Below are 6,281 nucleotides of genomic sequence, written 5' to 3'. Positions count from 1 at the left end.
AATTAGAACAAATGAGTAAAGCACCTTAAGCGAGAAAATTGTAAGGAGAAGAAAAAATTGGAGTAATACTAAATTTTTTTGTTCCTGCGCATAAGCATAGAAAAGTTAGAATTAGAGAAGAATTAAGCAATAGAAAACAATAAAATATATAAACAAATTTTGATAGGAAATAGAGGGGGAACTGCTGGTTTGCTGATTATTTCCATAAGCACATATACAAAAAAATTTTTTTACAAATTTCAATGAATTTAGATAAGACAGTAAAACTATGTAGCTGCTTTAAACAAAGGAGGCTAAACAAGAAACATATACTCAGAAGAGTAAAAGGTGGTATTTTGTTTAAGAGTTTGTAAGTTCAGTCTTTAGATTTTTAAGAGTCTATTAGTTCAGTCTTAATTTTTTTTTTTTTTTGCGGGTTTGACGTCATTTGTTTCCAGGCAGTTTTCAGGGGTTGGCAGTCATAGAGTTTCTGTAGAAGTCACAGGACAGGGGGGTTGAAATCAGCAGCTGAAGTCAGCAGGGGGTTGAGGAGGTGAAGTCCGGCAAGAGGTTTTTGTCGCTGAATTTGCAAGCAGAGGCTGTCTGTCTGTTCAGGGGGAGACTCGGTTCAGGCAAAGACACTGTTCAGCGGGCCAGACAGTTTCTGTGGATTGTTTCTGAAGAACTGGAAAACTTAAGTTAGAAATTAGTGGAGGCATGATAGTTGTTTACTTTTGACTGGGTTCCAGAGAAACTGTTTTTAGACCTGTAGTAAATTGAGAAGGCTTTAATTATTTGTAGGGGAAGCTATAGGCTTCCCTTCTAGATTTATATTCCAGACGTTCTATAAAATAAAAGATATTATAAAGGGAGTGTGGGCAGAGAAACTGCATTCTTTGCTTTTAGGATGGTAAAAGAGCTGTAGTTTTTACCTATAAGAAAGGATGAAACTTTTTATGTTACTTTGATTGCAAGGGAATGCAATTGACTGGTTTGATTTTGCAGTTTTAATTCCTGGAAAAGATCAGGTTGATTAGTGGGATTTTTCAGCAGATCAGGTCTCAGAGCAGCAAGTGTTCCTCTTCTTTTGGGAGGACAGAATTTTATTTGAAATGATAACACAAAAGTTAAGTAAGAACAATTACAGTATTAATTATTGTACACTGGTTATGAAGCAAGGTCAATTTTGTATAGTTATAATATTTAAATGCATTTTATAAGCAAGTAAATAAAGTAGTGGTGGTAGGTATAGCTATTTTAGAGGCTAGAAATAGAAGGAAAATAAAAGAAGCAAAATTTTTTGACATAGCAATTTAAGTAGAATTAGTTATACATAAGATTATAAAATAATCATGCTATACTTAAAAGAAATGTTTGTTAAGAAAACTACATAATTGACATAACTGATTATATTGTATACATATTTAAATAAAGGAGAGCAAATATATAAAAAAATCATAGAAAGAATAGGGAGAGGGAAAATTTTTTCTTGTTATTTAAATGAAAAGTTAGGTAGCAAGCAAAATGTGAAAATTAATGTAAGTTACTAGTTAACTGACATTCGTGTGAAGGCACACTGCCAGTGTTACTGAGGAAAAACTTTAATGCTCTGTTGGGAGAAAACACATTTGACATATATTACTGATATTTTTTCACTATAATTATTAGGGTAAGATTTTGTTTGGTAAGGTTAAAGTTAGATTAGTAAATAAATAAACTTTGTTACTTACGACCAATTGATTATAATCAATAAGTTACTTTTACTTAAGTTCCTTTAAAGATGCATATAAAACAAATACAGAAAGTTACATGTTACCAGTTACCAGTTACCAGTTACATGTTAACTTAAAATCTTATTTTTAGATAGCCGAAATTAAAAGTGTATATATATTGGTTTTTGGGCCACATCAGCGGTGCTCAGGGGTTACTCCTGGCTATCTGCTCAGAAATAGCTCCTGACAGGCACCGGGGACCATATGGGACACCAGGATTCGAACCAACTACCTTTGGTCCTGGATCGGCTGCTTGCAAGGCAAACACCGCTGTGCTATCTCTCCAGGCCCTAAAAGTATATTTTTAAACATATAATTAGTAAGATTGGAGAAATCTTTTTTGGGGGACAGCCATTTGAAGGCTGTCTGCAAATTTGGACTGTAGAGAAAGCATTCCTGTCTATACATATGCAAACTAAGATAGCCATTTAGTATCACAATACAAAATAAATTGGAGATGCCAAGAGGCAAAAACATTTTTTTATTTAAAAAATAGCAATATGTAATTTAGATTATAATAAGTCACGTAGCTCCAATTTTATGAGCACTGTAACATAAGGTTGAAAACATGGTAATATCCAATTCCTAGAATTTTTCTATATAAAACATTAGATTAATACACTTTTTTTTGGGGGGGGCCACACCCAGCGGTGCTCAGGGGTTACTCCTGGCTGTCTGCTCAGAAATAGCTCCTGGCAGGCACAGGGGACCATATGGGACACCGGGATTCGAACCAACCACCTTTGGTCCTGGATCGGCTGCTTGCAAGGCAAACGCCACTGTGCTATCTCTCCGGGCCCAATACACTTATTTTTAACCTTTCAAAACCATATTGATGTTGATAACCAGAAGCTATTATATATAATAATAGTTTATTTTTAGTAAAGAATGTAAATTTACTTAACTGGTTTTATGCGCTAAATATGACCAGCGGGAGTGGAGATAGGTTTTAAATTAAGTAGTAGTAGTGTTTGAAAATAATTTTGCACTAATACACAGACAAATCAAATGGCCTGATTAATTAATTAGCTTTAATGCCATTAGCTACTAGAATTTGAGTTTTAGAGTTTGGGGATAAGTCCCCTTTTACCAAATAAGGTACTAAAATTTGGTAAAAATTTGAGGGCATCCTTTGAAGGTGAATTACACCTCAACTAGATTAGGACCAGTGCTGACAGGTGGTATATGTCAGCTATTAAATTAACATTTGAAACTTATATTAAGGCTTAAAGATGGAAATGATGAAAATTGCCCTTATTAATAAAAATAATATTAATACAGGTAATTAAATGTGAGATGTTTTTTAAAGACAATCAGAATTAGTTCTGAGATGTATCATTATTTAACAATAAAGAATTATTACAATTAGATAGAATTTTTAATATTATTTTGACCAATGATATTACACTTAAAGAAAGTTATCATGACCAAGATTAAATTTAAAACTGTTAATAAAAGTAAGTTGTTAAAAATATCATGCATACACAAAATTTAGCAAATTATCTAAAAATGGTTAAATCTTAATTAACTGCAACATTATTAGACAATTTTGATTTATTAAAAACTTTAGTAGAAAGTTAGAGAAATTTGGAAACCTTAAGAAATCCAGACCTTATTTCATTAACCAATGGGCTCTGTGGGGGGGATTCCTTCCCCCTCAGGGAACCTAAAAGCGGCTTATATTCAAAGGGCAAACACATTTTTTTCCCTTTGCTTTCCTCTGAGGTGAGGTTTGACCTAGGAAAAGCTGTTTTAAAGTTTGCACATTCATAATATACTCAGTTATAGTAAAAAGCACTCACTGTTTCAACACACGATTTTTTAAATATAATTTTCATTTTGATCATAATGGCTTACATATTGTTGACAATAATATTTTAGGTACATATTTACATAAAATCAGGGGGGATTCCCATCACCAATTTGTCCTCCCAACACCTCCGTTTTTGTCCTACCTCCCATATCCTCTTCCCTCACCCCCAGGGCTGCTAGAATATGTGGTCCCCTCTGTATCTAGCCTACTACTTACTAGTCTTGCACCTGTTTAGTGTTGGTGCCTCCCTTATTTCCCCTCTAACTGTGAAGCAGGACTAGCTAGTTCAAGTTACGTGGTTTTGTTTGAAGTAGAGAAAAGTAATAAACTGGGGTAAAAGTCTAATATGCCGAAAATGGGCGGAATCCTTCTAGAGGCTCTCATCATCTATTTGAGAGGCAAAGGAGAAAAAGAAGGTGAAACACTTCACCAGTACAAAAAGAAGTGTCAAATATTCAGTGAGGACTCCAACATTAACGATAAGCACCACACACACACACACAAAAAAAAACAACCCGCCATGGTCTTGAGATAAGAAACATGGCATAGCACATAAAGAAAAGAAAAGAAGAGAAAAAAATAAGTATAACTGGGGACAACAACTTCAATACCACACCCAAACAAAGAAATCGACCAAAAATAGATAGGTAAATAAAAATAATAATAATAATGAATGAAGATAAAAAATAATATATAAAAAATAAACAATGTTTTGTGCTTTTTGCTTTTTTTTTTCCCTCCTGCCCTGGCACAGTAAATATTGGGGTCATTCGAAAAGGAATTCACTTGGCCTAAGAGATATGGGGTTTCCCCGTCCTTGGAGTATATTGTCATGGGATTAACTATAGACTCTGTTCAGGATCATTTACTCTCCTGGTGGTGCTTTTGTGGTGTTTTGAAGACTTCTGCTCCGTCCTGGATGATACAATCAGACCTCTGTATCTAGAGATCTCAGTATCTGCACAGGTCCAAGGGGTGGGTCTTATGATGAAGTCAGTCTTTGTGGTTCTAGAAGTCTGTACCCTCAGTCAACACACGATTTTAAATATACAATCTCAATGCACACTTAAACTTTTAGATTCACACAGCACATAAATTGACAAACAATATAAAGATGAGTTACAGGTGAAAGATATAAGAGATGAGAAAAATTGTGGGAAAGTTTTGGACGTCTCCAAATTTTCCTGCCAGATCTTTGCTGACTATTATTAAAATTTTTTTTTTTCAGGAAAAGAAGGCCTTTTTAGAAGAAATAGAAGAGCTGGCTCTAGTTAAAAGGTAGTTTTTTTGAAGAGAAATAGAAGAAATTAAGTGCATTTGTTTATTTCTTTAGATTCTTAGTTGGTAAATTTCTATTTTTGTTGCATCAGATATGACATGAAATTTTTTATACATACACATATATTTTTTTATTTTTAAAGAACATTTGAGCAGAGACTTATAGTAAAATTTTACTTATTATTAGATATGCAAGATGTTAGTAGTTATGATATTTAGACACATTTTTTAGTATATCTGTTCCCCATAAGGTATATGGTAAGTGAGGTAGAATATAGAGCTGGAAAGTTCCTTTGCTTACTTACACCATCATCCCAAGTTAAAATAACTGCACTTTTTGCAACATTATTAGCCAATCCTAGGCCCATCAAAGGAGATGAAACATGTTCAACAACCCATGAGTAGGGCCAGTCCTTTTTAGCAATACAGGAAAAGTTTGCACCAGTATCCAAGAGACCTAGTATATTCTTTTTTTTTTTTTTTTTTTTTTTTTTATTTCTTTTGTCCCCCAATTCACAATACATACCCGGCAAGGGGCCTGTGTTGAGGTGTATATGGGGTGCCTTTACTGTACCTCCTCTTTCTATACAGCCAGTGTAAAGAACACAGCCTGTGGTAAGATTTGGGAGGCCTTATCTTATCTTTTATTTATTTTATTTTTTTTTTCTTCAGAGCAAACTAAAGTTGTTTTTTTTTTTGTTTGTTTGTTTTTTTAAAGTAAGAATTCATTTAAAGGACAAAATTGATTAACATAATGAGGTAAACTAATATAACATAATATAGTGACATAACATAACATATAATATAATTGATATAATAATAATACATGTAAGTCAAAGAAAATTTCTGATTAAAAACACAATTTTTTTTTCATAATGGCTTACATATCTTTCACTGTAGTATTTTGGGTACATATTCACATTGAATCAGGGGAATACCCATCACCTAATATGTCCTCTTCTCAATCAAAAATCAAATATGCTGAAAATAGGCAGAGTCCTGTCTAGAGGCTTCCAACCTCAGTTTGAGAGAGGATGTGAAAAAAGTAATTAAAATACCACAACAATACAAAAAAAAAATATCGAATTAAATAACCGATAAGCACCACAGCAATAAAGACAGGCACCGCACAATAATCTCGGTTCTGAAATCAAATCATACTCAAGTGCAAAAAAGAAAGAGAAAGACAAAACAAAATAAAATAAAATAATATTGGAGACATCAACCGTAATCTCCACACCAAAATAAAGACGTCAAAAAAAAAATAGATCATTTATTCTCCTCTTGCTGCTTTCGTGGTATGTGGAAGACTTCTACTTTATCTTGGATGGTAAAATCAGACCTGTTTCTAAAGATCTTGGTGGCTGTGCAGATCAGGGAATGGAGTTTATGAAGTCTTTCTTTGTGGTTCTAGCAGTTATGCTTCTTCAATGTCATTT

The 6,281-nt window shown here is 33.5% G+C and overlaps 1 non-coding gene across 1 annotated transcript; it reads right to left on the bottom strand.

Annotated features, from left to right (window-relative positions):
- Window positions 1–5,341: 5,341 nt before the first annotated feature.
- Window positions 5,342–5,474, bottom strand: LOC126005188 (small nucleolar RNA SNORA51). Its single transcript, XR_007494359.1, has one exon. It is a non-coding gene; the product is annotated as a small nucleolar RNA SNORA51 (small nucleolar RNA).
- Between the last annotated feature and the right edge of the window lie 807 nt (window positions 5,475–6,281).

Source organism: Suncus etruscus, chromosome 3 (genome assembly GCF_024139225.1).
Source record: "Suncus etruscus isolate mSunEtr1 chromosome 3, mSunEtr1.pri.cur, whole genome shotgun sequence".
NCBI classification, from domain to species: Eukaryota; Metazoa; Chordata; class Mammalia; order Eulipotyphla; family Soricidae; genus Suncus; species Suncus etruscus.
Note: the sequence above shows the minus strand (reverse complement) of the source record. Positions and strands in the feature narration are given on the sequence as shown.